Raw genomic sequence first — 14,243 nt, 5'->3', positions numbered from 1 at the left:
GCTCTAATGGATAGTGAGATTTACTTCAAAGTTAACATAAAGAATATGTGGTAATGGCAGGTACTTCAAATGAATATAAGAAAGACTTATTAAACTGAATGAGGTAGATTCATAATTAGGTCCAGTTATTCAAAAACATCTCTGTTAATCTATTATAATTTTTTCATACTTCATTATTGATAAAGAGCATTTCTTCTTCTTTGGATTATGAGTGCAAACCTGAGACATGAATGAGTATGTATGTCAGAAGAAGAGAAAATACAGCAGTTCTTAACTTGGGCTTTACCACTGGGTAATCATTATGTCTCCTTAGAAATACATTTAACTTCTTCTTAGTATTCAGTATTATTTTAAACACCTTTTACTGAACTGTATTATACTGGTATTCAAATATTGGTGATGCATACAGAATAGTGATGCTATTATTTTCAGGATCTTCTTGCTTAAAATCAGGTAATATTTTTGTAATGCAAACTCAAAAGTCCTCATTTTACTTGGAGTAAAATAAAGTTTTGAGAAAAGCTAAAAGTTGCATTTTATAGAACTGAATCAAAAGAGTTAGTTATGAGAACCTGAGTACAAATTTAACCCTAACCCTAACCTTAACCCTGACACTAAACAGAGTTATCATCTGTGTTTACAGCAGTGTTACAAATCACAACATAAACTGTAGCATAAGGAATGAGTCTCTAACAATATATATCTTTTCATCACTCTGACTTCCATAATGTATTATTTCTATATTAACCCAGAAATAATTGTAATTGTAGCTCATCCTGACCATCAAAAAAAAAAAAAAAAGTAAAATGCAACATACAATTTATTTGAAACATGATCATATATTTACTTAGAGGTAAACTAGCATCAGAAATATATAAGAAAATTATTAGGGATAATATGAACATAACATATCTATTTGAGTTATACACAGCTTGACTTTAATTCAAGTGGTTTTTCAGTCCTATTGGACTTCTGAATTATATTGAGGGAGAAAGCAGTTTCATAGTTCTCAAACTTCTGACTGTCTCTTTCACACCTTTATTCCTAAGGCTATAGATAAGAGGGTTCAGCATAGGAATCATGACAGTAAAAAACACAGTGGCTACTTTGATGAGGAGCCACGAGCTTTTGGAGTTGGATACACAATAAAGGAATAAGACAGTCCCGTGGAAAATGGTGATGACTGTCAGGTGGGAGGCACAGGTGGAGAAGGCTTTTCGGAGTCCAGCAGCTGAAGGCATCTTGATGATTGTGACAATTATGAAAACATAGGAGCTGAGGATAATCAGGAGGCTACATACCTCATTGAGTGTAGAAATGATGAAACACGTCAGTTGACTGAAATGGGTGTCAGAACAGGAAGCAGAGATGATGGCAGAATACTCACAGCCAAAGTGATGTATGACATAGAACTGCAGAAGGACAGCTCTAAAAGAGAACATGTGATTGTCCAGAAACACATTCCACCCCACGTGTAAGTCCCGGCAACCAGGAGGCTGCAGAGCTTAGGAGACACAGCAACTGTGTAGAGCAGGGGGTTACAAATAGCCACAAACCAGTCATAGGCCATCAACGCTAGCATGGAAATCTCTGTAATCACAAATGCACAGCCAAAGAAAAACTATGCCATGAATCCTTTGAAAGAGATAACTCTGTCTTCCACTACTAAGATATCTAGGAGTTTGGGTGTAAATACACTGGAAGAACAAATATCCCAAAAGGATAGACGGCTAAGAAAAAAGTACATGGGTGTGTGGAGTTTGAGACTTGTCCTTATGATCACTATTATGCCAAGGTTCCCCACCAGAGTGACTGTGTAAATGGTCAGGAACACCAGAAAAAGGGGTTCCAGGAGGCGTGGGTATCTGAGAAGCCCAAGAGGATGAACATAGTCACAGAGCTCTGATTTCCTTCACTCAGAACCATGGATCTTGATTTAAAAGATGAAAATAAAGAAGAATTAAATTTGGGCAATGAAACATGAGAAGGTGGAGTAAAAGAAGCTCAAGATTGCTCAACCTAAGCTAGTGAAGACAGTGTGATCAGTGTATACCCAGGGATGTTCTGAAGTGTCAGGTTGAAATCTTTGCTCGACAAAATTGGCTTTATCCTTTAGAACTTAAGTTTCTTTATCTGGAAAATAAGAAAGAATAGTATTTATCAATAGTATTATATATAAATGATTCCTGAATGAGTATAATGTTTAGAGTATTAAATATCCCCAAGATAGAATATAATTATATGAGAACACAGGCCACATAGAAGGAAATAAAAAGAAAAAAACTAAACAAATCATTGATTGGGTTATGGCAGTCATATGATAATAGCAGAATTGGCCTGGGAAAGAGTAAACATTTTTAACACATAAAGAAAAATATAATAGTAAATTTCTCTGGGGTTAAACATATAACTGCACATGCATGATGATCCTGGGACTAATAAAAGTAGAATTTAGCCTGTATATTGCTGTTTTCAGTTCATATAGGTTTCCTCTGCCAAAAATCTTCTGGATTCCACATCCCTCAGATCAGAGTGAAAGGATGATCCTAGGTTAAATCAACTCACCAAATGCCAGATATCCTTGGTGTATTTCTATGATGGATTCCTTACTAACACTAATATGCTGCATACACATTTTGTATCAAAATTGAAATTTTTGTTTAAATGTTTCCAGTCCTTTAATCAGAAAGTTGATGATTCTTGCAAAATATAGTTAATAATAATAGCAAGAAATATAATCTGTTATTTTTGCAACAGTCAAGAAATTGCAGGAGAATAAACATGTCCTTGACTAATAGGCAGGCCTAGAAATTATACTTCATAATGGTGTTTTAATTTTATATCTAATCACCTAACCCTAGGGACTCAAACCCTGAAGAATTCTGACAGAGTTTATTGTCATGAGCTATAGACAGAATAACTAAAAGAAAATTCCTCTTCTGTAATTTACAGTATGATTTCTCTTGTCATTGACCTATTGCTGATGTTTTTAAAAATAACTCACCTCCATACAGAGGCTGTGTTTGTGCATGCTAAGTCGCTTCAGTCGTGTTGGACTCTTTGTGACCCCATGGACTGTAGCCCACCAGATTCCTCTGTCCATGGGATTCTCCAGGCAAGAACACTGGAGCAGGTTGCCATGCTCTCCTCCAGGGGATCTTCCTGACTCAGGAATTGAACCCCTGTCTCTGTATGTCTCCTGCACTGGCAGGAGGGTTCTTTACCACTAGTTCCACCTGGGAAGACCATACAGAGGCTATACTTCTTAAAATCATGAAAAATTACATTAGTATATTTTCCAATGAACCTAAGCCAAGATATGGCTGATACAATGTGCTTTTTAGTCATATATAGATCTATGTATATTGATATGGAAACACACTTAACATTACACTGTACATAACACACATTATACTATACATATTTTTGCATTTAGCCAGTTAGGCTTATTATTCGTTGTGCCCTGAGTATAAGTGCCATCAGCTATGGGTTGGTAGAGTGGATATTGATTAGGTGTCATGATCCTAGCTTGGACAGCAAGGACATCCAACCAGTCCATCCTAAAGGAAATCAGTCCTGAGTATTCATTGGAAGGACTGATGCTGAAGCTGAAGCTCCAATATTTTGGCCACCTGATACAAAGAACTGAGTCATTGGAAAAGACCCTGAAGTTGGGAAAGATTGAAGGTGGGAGGAGAAGGGGCTGACAGAGGATGAGATGGTTGAATGGCATCATTGACTTGATGGATGTGAGTTTGAGTAAGCTCCGGAAGTTGGTGATGGACAGGGAAGCCTGGCATTCTGCAGCCCATGGGGTCACAAAGAGGCAGACACAACTGAGTGATTGAACTGACTGACTGATCGATGATATTGCTGATAGATCCAGCTATATTTCTGTACTACAGTCACAGAGGTCATAGCACTAATATTTTTAACTCATCCATGTGATCCCTGCACCTACTCCTTTACGTCACATATCAAGAAAGGAAAAAAAGGCCATATAAAATATTGACCCAATAAGATGATACTACATAGTTTCTTTGGAGGAGGAAATTGCAACCACTCCAGTATTCTTGCCTGGGCAATTCAATGGACAGAGGAGCCTGGAGGGCTACAGTCTAGGGGGTCTCAAAAAGTAATACACAAATGAACATATGGACATATTCATACACACACACATTCACATACATGCAGGCACACACATGCACACACACATGCACACACACAGTTTCCTGTGTAGGAAATGATATACACATATGTAGGGGCATTGGAAAACAAAGATTCCACAGATTATTCAGTGGTGGGAAATTCTGGTGCAGCTAATTTTGGAAGTTAGCCAAATGGGCAACCTATAACTCAGCAGCTAATTGAGGTTCCCATTTACAAGTGTAAGCTATTTTTAATATATGGCTAAGAAATAAAGAAAATATCTGCTTACTTGTTTGATCATCTATTGTCACCACATCAGTGCAGTTGGCCTGGTATTTCAACTGAAGCTTTGTCAGTGATGGAATCAACAAATATGCTTGTAAATCCAATCAAAAGAGCATTTTAAAAGAGAATCACTTGAAATAGAAGGTTTTTGGTTTTTTACTTTTTTGGTATTTTACAGATTTCTTAGTATGCTTTTTATTAGTAAGTCAAATGTAAATGATAAAGATAGTTGAAGTCCACATAGACCAAAGATAATTAGTGCAACAAGTTTATTAATTATATAGAGTATTACTTTGTAATTCTAAATTCCTTTCTTCCAAATTTTGTTCAGAATTGCATGCTAGTTTTAGTTAAAGCAAGAACTGTGTATATGATACTAACTTGTTTCTTTTTTAAAATATTTATTTATTTATTTTTGGCTCATGGCTCCAGAGCACAGGCTTGGTAGTCACGGTGCACAGGTTTAGTTGCCACATGACATGTGGGATCTTCCCAGACCAGGGATCGAAACAGTGTTTTTATCCTCCAATATGTAGTTTAGTTAAAGCTTGAAGACCTTAATTTCATAAGCTTTGACAGTGCTTCTAGATAGAGAAGCCCAGATTGTGCATGCTCCCACAGAGAGGTTGGGATTGCATTATGTAAATACATTTTAAAAAATGGATGTCTTAATTATTTGTGATGTGGCATCTTTTTTGTTAAAAAACAGAGATTTCAAATTCAGGTTTAAAGATTTGTGAAAGTGGTGAGTGCCAAATACTCATTTAAATACTAAATGACGAAATAGTTTCATTTTCAGAATTTGTTATGCTTTTAAATAACTAAAACAAGTACAGTGAGAAAAAGAACAAAAGAAAAATTAGAAGAAATACAAGTTAAACTACAGGACAATATTTGTCAGGAGAAATGTTGAGGTTCAAGAGTCTAAGCCAGAGAGATATTAAAATAAATTGTTAATGAACCCAGACAGATTGTTGAAAAAAGTTTTTCAAAGGGAGAAGTGTTTCATTTGTCTGATACAAAATCAGACTGTATCCTAACAGACACCAACAAGCAATTGGGGGAAAATATCAAAATAGACTGGAATGCCAACAATATTGCAGAATGCCACAGATCATGTGATAAAGAAAATTATTTTATAATGTTGAGGACTATATAGGCCCTGACACAGTTTTTCCACTGAGAAACTTGGGGAACTTTCCTAGTGGCTTAATAAGAAAGAAGATTCTTTTAGGGCTACCATAAGATATTTCAACTTCTTTCAAAGTAAATTTTGCCAAAGTGTTGATGCCCAGAATTTTGTCACTTCCTACTGCAAGCTCCCCAGGACAATCCAAAGAACCTATACCTCATTTTCTCCCATTTCCTGTGATCACCACAACTTTCATGACAGTATTCTTCATCAGACACCCAATTTTTCAAGACATATGTGGAAGAAACACAAGCTGGAATCAAGATTGCTGGGAGAAATATCAATAAGCTCAGATATGCAGATGACACCACCCTTATGGCACAAAGTGAAGAGGAGCTCAAAAGCCTCTTGATGAAAGTGAAAGTGGAGAGTGAAAAAGTTGGCTTAAAGCTCAACATTCAGAAAACGAAGATAGTGGCATCCGGTCCCATCACTTCATGGGAAATAGATGGGGAAACAGTGTCAGACTTTATTTTTCTGGGCTCCAAAATCACTACAGATGGTGACTGCAGCCATGAAATTAAAAGATGCTTACTCCTTGGAAGGAAAGTTATGACCAATCTAGATAGCATATTCAAAAGCAGAGACATTCCTTTGCCAACAAAGGTCCATCTAGTCAAGGCTATGGTTTTTCCTGTGGTCATGTATGGATGTGAGAGTTGGACTGTGAAGAAGGCTGAGCGCCGAAGAATTGATGCTTTTGAACTGTGGTGTTTGAGAAGACTCTTGAGAGTCCCTTGGACTGCAAGGAGATTCAACCAGTCCATTCTGAAGGAGATCAGGCCTGGGATTTCTTTGTAAGGACTGATGCTAAAGCTGAAACTCCAGTACTTTGGCCACCTCATGCAAAGAGTTGACTCATTGGAAAAGACTCTGATGCTTGGAGGGATTGGGGGCAAGAGGAGAAGGGGACGACAGAGGGTGAGATGGCTGGATGGCATCACTGATGCAATGGACGTGAGTCTGGGTGAACTCCGGGAATTGGTGATGGACAGGGAGGCCTGGCTTACTGCGATTCATGAAGTCGCAAAGAGTTGGACACGACTGAGCAACTGAACTGAACTGAACTGAGGCTAGAAGAAAAGACTTAGACTTATAAAAAGGATTATATTTCTACTGTGAATAATCTGAACTGGGTCTTTTGGAATATGTCATATCTTTCATACCGAAAGCTACATATCCCAAGACGAGGCAGGATAATTTGAAATTGGAATTAGTTCTGAACATTTTGAAAATCACTAATATCATCTAAGACCAGAAGGTAAGTTTTTTGATAGTGTCGATCATAGAAATTGTGATTTTCTGTATACAGTGATCATTGTGTTTCAACCATTTTCAAATATAGTAATAGAGCATTTTAACTTCACCCCATTTTTCAAAGGTAGTTTGTAATTATCACTGACATAATTTTACAAATGAAAAAATTATGGCTCATAGAATTTAAGAAATTTTTAAGATCTAGCTAAATATCAGATATAATTCTTTGGCCATGAGATACTTCTTTTAATAATGAAGACTAATCATGTGAATGAAAATAAAACAAATATAATTTATACAAATGTAAATAAATGTAAATATTAAGTGATATAAATCATCACTTGTTTAGTTCAAACATGAATGTGGAGAACATTTCCTGGGATCAACTGCTGTGCATAATAGGGGTCTCTGTGACTTCATTAAAAGTAAAATTGGAAATGACTCTTCCTCAGTTTAATAGATTAATTTATTTGTATTATTGCACAAAACATCAATTCTTCCTACTGCTGTGTCCATAAATAGAAGAACAAATGAAATGCCTTTATGCGTTCTCCACAGTGTGGTGGATATATTCATACATGTTTCCTGAATCTCTTTTTATAACAACCTGTGACCTAGACACTATTGTTCTGTCTTGATTAGAGGAAACAAGGATGGAAGCTGCAAAGAAATGTATCCCAGATCAGGAAGTTGTAAGTAGGGGAAAGCAAGATTCTCATCTGGTCTTTCTGATTCTCAAAACAATATACTTAAACACTGGGATTGTGATTTTCAACATTTTGCAGAAGAATCTGTGAGATTATATTTTATAGGGAAATTGGAGAGAGAACAAAAAGGCTAAGGGAACATAAAAATAAAATGGATCTACAAAGAAAGCAGCACCATATGTCATTGTTGCTGTTGTTCAGTCGCTCAGTCACGTCCAACTCTTTGTGACCCCATGGACTGCAGCATGCCAGGCTTCCCTGTCCTCAACCATCTCCTGGAGCTTGCTAAAACTCATTAATTAATTAATATTTGAGGATTCAGAAAAGCTATATTGTGTGTGTATATGTGGATGTTCCTGTGTGTCTGTTGTATTTGCTTCATATACACTTGCCTCTAAAGTTATTGAAGTAATTCAAGTCATCATGGTCATATCAAAAGAGTTTACTAGTTAAACATTGTTTTTTTAAATTAAATTTATTTATTTTAATTGGAAGTTAATTACTTTACAATATTGTATTGATTTTGCCGTACATCAACATGAATCCGCCATGGGTGTACACGTGCTCCTCATCCTGAACCCCCCTGCCACCTCCCTCCCCATACCATCCCTCTGGGTCATCCAAGTGCACCAGCCCCAAGCATACTGTTATGACATAATTTAGAGCAGAGTTAAAAATTTGAAACACAGTCAGTATTCATTAAGTTTTAGTTAATAATTATTGTTATGACTAAAAATAGTCTTTACAATTTTTAAGCCTGTGCAAAAAATGAAATAATACTATCCACATAAGTTGCTATCATGCCATAATGATGTCAGTCATTGAAAATATGTTTGCTAGCATTATAAATTTACTGGAATCAGGCAAAACACTGATCGTTCGATTACAGTAACTGTGTCCTTTCATTTCCTTCTCATCAACAATGCTCTGTAAAATTTATGCCAACTATTACAATTAGTCTGGCCCTGGAGTTCCCTTATCTGTCCTCCTTCACTTGCCTGAACCTCAACCTGCTTCATACAAGTCACACAAAGACCTCTATTAGAGTTATATCCAGCATTCCTTCTTTCTCAAATGCTTCTTCATTCTTCCACTAGTATTCCAGTTACTTTCCGTGGTTTCTCATTTTCTAAGATTAAAAGGAAAACTCTTTAACTTTGAATTTATAGTCCTTGCATCCATTTTATATTTCTTTTTTCAGGCTTAGTTGCCACTACACATGAGACCTACAGCTTCTAAGGCCCTAAGTCATCTCACATGATTCAGTGTACACAGATCTCCTCTTGCCTCTGTGTTTACTAAGTTCCTCATGATTCTAAGCATTATCTTCTCCAAGGAAAGAATTTGAGTAATTTTTCAAAATATCAGAAATTCTTTTTTTTTTTTTTTAATCACAAATAAACTCATAAGGATACAGAACTCAATAGAATTTAGGTATTTGTTACCAGAGACAATGAGTTCAAGGTTGCATTATGAAAAAATGACATTTTTTCATGTAATGTAATTAACTATAATATGAAATACATGGAGAAAAGGAATAATGTGACAGTTTATTCTACTGGGACTCACACAGAATCTGAAGCTACAGAAAGTCATATTTGCTGTGTTTCTGGTCATCTACATTGTCTCTATGATAGGGAAGGTGCTCACCTTGGTCACCATCACCACCAGCTCATTATTGGGGTCCCCCATGTACTTTTTCCTGGCTCATCTCTCTTTTATGGATGCCTGGTATTCCTTTACTCTTTGTCATTGAGGAAGTATATGCATACATTTTAGTTTTTCTTAAAATTTTATTTAAAAAATAATTTAGATACCACACTATAAATAACAATATGTGCAAACAATTCTGTGTAAATCATATGCCAATATATACTTAAAGAAAATCTGTCACCAATATTCTATTTGTTATATCAACAGATATGTGTATACATGCAGACATGACACATGCAAATACATACACACAAGGAGGAGACTATATTTATCAGAAGTGTTTATTATACCTCATCCCATTTTCTTTTTTTTAAAATATGAAAGCCAATTTAAAATCAAAGAAATGCAAGCGCATATGTTAAATTCTGTTGTTTTCACTTTGTATCGTTTTTCTTTGGCTGGTCAAGGGATTCATCCCCTGGCACCAGGGCACTGCAGAGATTGGTAATGAGTACTGTGTCAAAGCAGCAACACATTTCTATAGTAAAGATCAATAATACTTATTTCATGTCTACCAAATGCTGAAGGAAACCTAGACTAGGCCAGTAACATAGTACTTTTCATTATGAATAGTTGCTGATATGCGCTGGAACAAATAGAAAATCATTTTAAACCAACATTATCTGAGCTGTTTTTGAGAAACGACAATGGTAATGATTTTTTGTGTCCAAATAACTACTTCTAGAGATGGAAAATGCCTAGTCCTATAACTGACAGCCAGGTCTCTCAAACATTGATGTCTCTTCTATGGTATTTTGAACATAGAATGAGACATTCATCCAATTATACTTCCATAGATAAGAAAGCAAAAATCTAGGAAAATGAAAAACTCATAAAATTTTATATACATCATGATGACATGCAGACTTAGATAAAACTTTTTCAATGTGTAATATAGGTTTGTGTTTGTTTTTATTTTTCCAGGTAGGTAACAATGTTCCTTCAAAAAGTAGGTACATGATTGGGTAATTTTCTGAGTATAAAGTGACATTTACACAAAGAGACTGTGCTCTCCTTTACAGATATTTTGCAGATGTCCATATGCTCATCTATAGTTTTGCTGATCACTTTGTCAAAGTTTAGATAAGAAAAATTAAAGAATTAAAATAGAAAATTGCTCCTCTGTGACTGAATTCATTTTCTTGGGGATTACCAGTAATCTGGGAGGGAAAGTGACCTTATGTGCCATGTTGCTGCTTGTTTATCTTATTAATCTTCTAGGAAACTTGGAATGATAATTTTGATTAGAATGGATCCCCAGCGGCAAACACCAATGTACCTTTTCCTCAGCCACCTCTCCTTCTGTGACCTCTGCTATTCGACAACAATTGGACCCAAGATGTTGGTTGACCTTTTAGCCAGGAACAAACCAATCCCGTTCTATGGCTGTGCCCTACAATTCTCGATTGCCTGTACCTTTGCAGATTCTGAGTGTCTCCTGCTGGCAGTGATGGCCTATGACCGGTACAATGCCATCAGCAGCCCCTTGCTCTATGCAGTCAGCATGACCAGCATGTCCAGCATGTCCCTGATCATGGCTGGGGTTTACCTGGTGGGAATGGCAGATGCTCTGATACACATGACATTAGCATTCTGCTTATGCTTTTGTGGGTCAAATGAGATTAACCACTTCTTCTGTGACTTACCTCCACTCTGCCTTCTTTCCTGCTCTGATACACAGGTCAATGAATTCACAGTATTTATTGTTTTTGGAGTTATTGAATTGAGCTTGATTTCAGGGATTCCTATCTTTTACTGTTATATCATCCTTGCAGTCTGAAAGATCCACTCTGCTGAGGGGAGGTTCAAAGCTTTCTCCACCTGTGCCTCCCACCTAACTGCTGTGGCAGTTTTTCAGGGAAGTCTGCTTTTTATGTACTTCAGGCCAAGTTCAATTTACTCTTTAGATGAAGACAACATGACCTTATTGTTTTACACCCTTATGATTCCCATGTTAAACCCTCTCATTTATAGCCTGTGCAACAAAGATGTGAAAAATGCCCTAGAAAAACTAAAAAATAAAAGATGGTTTCAAATATTTATATCATACATATGTGTACACATATAATAGTTATTATTTTTGCAAAATTACATGGTATGATATGTGAGAAATATAATTTTATCAAATTATTTAATAAATGAGTATCTATACTAAAATTCAGCCATAGGAAACTGTTGCAGTTTTCAAAACTTGTCATGCTTCATTATGTCTTGACCTTATCTATGAAACTCTCTCTGTGCAAACCCTGGTTCTTCAAATTCTATCATGTTTTTTGTGTGTATCCTTTCCTTCAAGTATTATTATTTCAAGTATGTTAATATTTATCAACTATTTACTGTTTCTTTGTCTGCCTCTAAATGCTTTACATTTCTTGAAAAATCCATTAGTTTGTATAAAAATGGACCTTATAATCTAGATGAATAAAGAGACATTTATTAACTAACCATACATACAATTCATAGTAAAGTTTAAGACTTTCATTAATTAAAAAATAGATAAAAACTTCGGGTGAAAAAACTAAGAACAAATGTCAAAACATAGTGTGCAGAAGAAAGGTTCTCTTGAATGGAGATATTAATTGTCAGATTCAAAAATAATTTGGAAAAGGAAATGATTTTAGGAAGATAATTTGACACAGAGGTCTTGAGTTGAGCAGCTGTATACCTTTTTAGGGAATTTCCAGTGGCTCAGTGCTAAAGAATCTGCCTGCTAATGCAAAAGATGCAGGAGACTCGGATTCAATCCTTGGGACAGGTAGATCTGCTGGAGTAGGAAATGGCAACTTGCTCCAGTATTCTTGTTTGGAAAATTCCATGTACAGAAGAGCCTGGTAGGCTGTGGTCTTTGGGATCACAAAGAGTCAGATGTGACTGAACATACAGACACACACATACACACACCTTTTTAGAATGAAGAAATCCAAAATTTAAAGCAATTTAAAGTGCCTCGGTAAATTGCATAGTTTTATTTAATAATAAGCCATCAACTCCTCCCCTTCTAGGCTCTGATTAAATGTTCCTTTTTGTAGTTCACAGACAACCATTTTCTTTAATCATTTAATTCCTTTAATCACTTTATTTGATATCATCCTGTTTGTGAAATCATGGCCTACAGTATGAGATTGTGAACAATCTTTGCTCAAGGATTCTGCATTCTGTCTGTATTATCCAAAGCACTTACCTAATGTTTGGGACACAATGGAGAAAGAGAGAGAGAGAAAAAAGTAAAGGAAAAGGAAGGAAAAAAGAATAGATAACATTTGTGAGTGTTTATTACTCATCAATAATTAACAAAATCAAAATTAACTGAAGATATTGTATGTGGCTTGAATATATGTATATACATATATATATATATAAAATAAATTTTAAGAAAGAATATAAAATGGTTGGAATACTAGGGTGCTGATCTAGAAAGAAGATACATATCACACTAGAAGTAAAGCGCATCCATTTGTATACATTCTTAATATGTATCTATTTTGTCGGTTTCTATTCTACAATCTGATGCTAAAGCACTGAATCAGCATGTCTAAACAGTACAGATATATTTGAATAAGCATGTAAAATTCATGTACTTATTTATTACAGTTGCAGAAGTTAAAAACCACTGTTTCTTAAATTTTCTAGCTATGATTGTAAAGTGTCTTTGTGCCAAAACATTTCAGAATGAAATTAAAGCCCAAGAAGATTCTCTGGCTTCCACAGGGGGCATTTGTGAGAAACTGACCTCTTTCACAGAATTAAAAGACTTCAGGGGTTTTCCCCTGTACTATGTTTCCTCAATTTACACACAATATTTTAGAACTCTTATTTATGAACAGAAATATAGTATAAATCATTTTTTGAGATATATCATCCAAGAAAAATGGAGTGTTGGTGGATTGTTGCTAATTTAGAGAATATAAATGTGTAATCTGGCCAGGTAATCTCTCTCCTTTTGATTGCCCTGTATCAGAGCATCTAAACATACATTTTACCTACATACTGGCTGTTATTATGAGATCTAGCAGCTTTCACTTTTCACTTTCATGTATTGGAGAAGGAAATGGCAACCCACTCCAGTGTTCTTGCCTGGAGAATCCCAGGGACAGGGGAGCCTGGTGGGCTGCCGTCTATGGGGTCACACAGAGTCGGACACGACTGAAGCGACTTAGCAGCAGCAGCAGCAGATGTGAAATAAAGGCAAGAATATTTTAAGTCCTATAAATGGGATTATAAAATTAAAATTGACTTATTCAATCATCTATGGGCCTCTCACCCCAATTTACCAGTATCTCCTTGGAAGGAATTTGTACACATAGATATACCTCAGCTTTTATGACTATCCTAGGGATATGGTAAAGAATCTTCCTGGAATATGGGAGACTTGGGTTCAATCCCTGGGTCAGGAAGATCCCCTGGAGAAGGGAATGACTACCCACTTCAGCATTCTTGCCTGGAGAATTCTGTGGACAGAGGATCCTGCTGGGTTACAGTCCATGAGGTTGCAAAGAGTCTGACATGACTGAGTGACTAACACTTTAAGGGTCAACACGTCTCCAGATCATCTGACTCTGACAGACAGTAAGAATTCATTCAAGAATGTCACAGAAAATTGAAACTATATCAAACATTTTTCCAGCCACAACAGTATAAAATTAGAATTCAATTAGAGAAATAAGTTTTAAAATTTGCAAATGTATAGAGATTAAACATATCCCTAAACAACAAGGAGTTCAGAAAAGAAATTAAAAAATAATTTTTAAAAATACCTGAGACAAATGGAAATAGAAAAATGTCATTCCAAAAATTAGAGGACAATAACAAGCTACAACAAACACAGTTTCAAGAGGAAAGTTTGCAGCAAAAAAAATGCTCACATTAAGGGAAAAAAAGAAAAAGCTAGAGCTACCTTTTATACCCCAAGGAATTAGGAAAGCAAAACATGCTGTCCAAAG

General features: G+C 35.9%; 2 pseudogenes; one reads left to right on the top strand and one right to left on the bottom strand.

Annotated features, from left to right (window-relative positions):
- Positions 1–977: 977 nt before the first annotated feature.
- On the bottom strand, positions 978–1,926 carry LOC104998775 (annotated as a pseudogene).
- A 5,610-nt stretch (positions 1,927–7,536) lies between these two features.
- On the top strand, positions 7,537–11,329 carry LOC104998856 (annotated as a pseudogene).
- Positions 11,330–14,243: the final 2,914 nt, after the last annotated feature.

This window comes from Bison bison, unplaced genomic scaffold (genome assembly GCF_000754665.1).
Source record: "Bison bison bison isolate TAMUID 2011002044 unplaced genomic scaffold, Bison_UMD1.0 scf7180017864338, whole genome shotgun sequence".
Lineage (NCBI taxonomy): Eukaryota > Metazoa > Chordata > Mammalia > Artiodactyla > Bovidae > Bison > Bison bison.
Note: the sequence above shows the minus strand (reverse complement) of the source record. Positions and strands in the feature narration are given on the sequence as shown.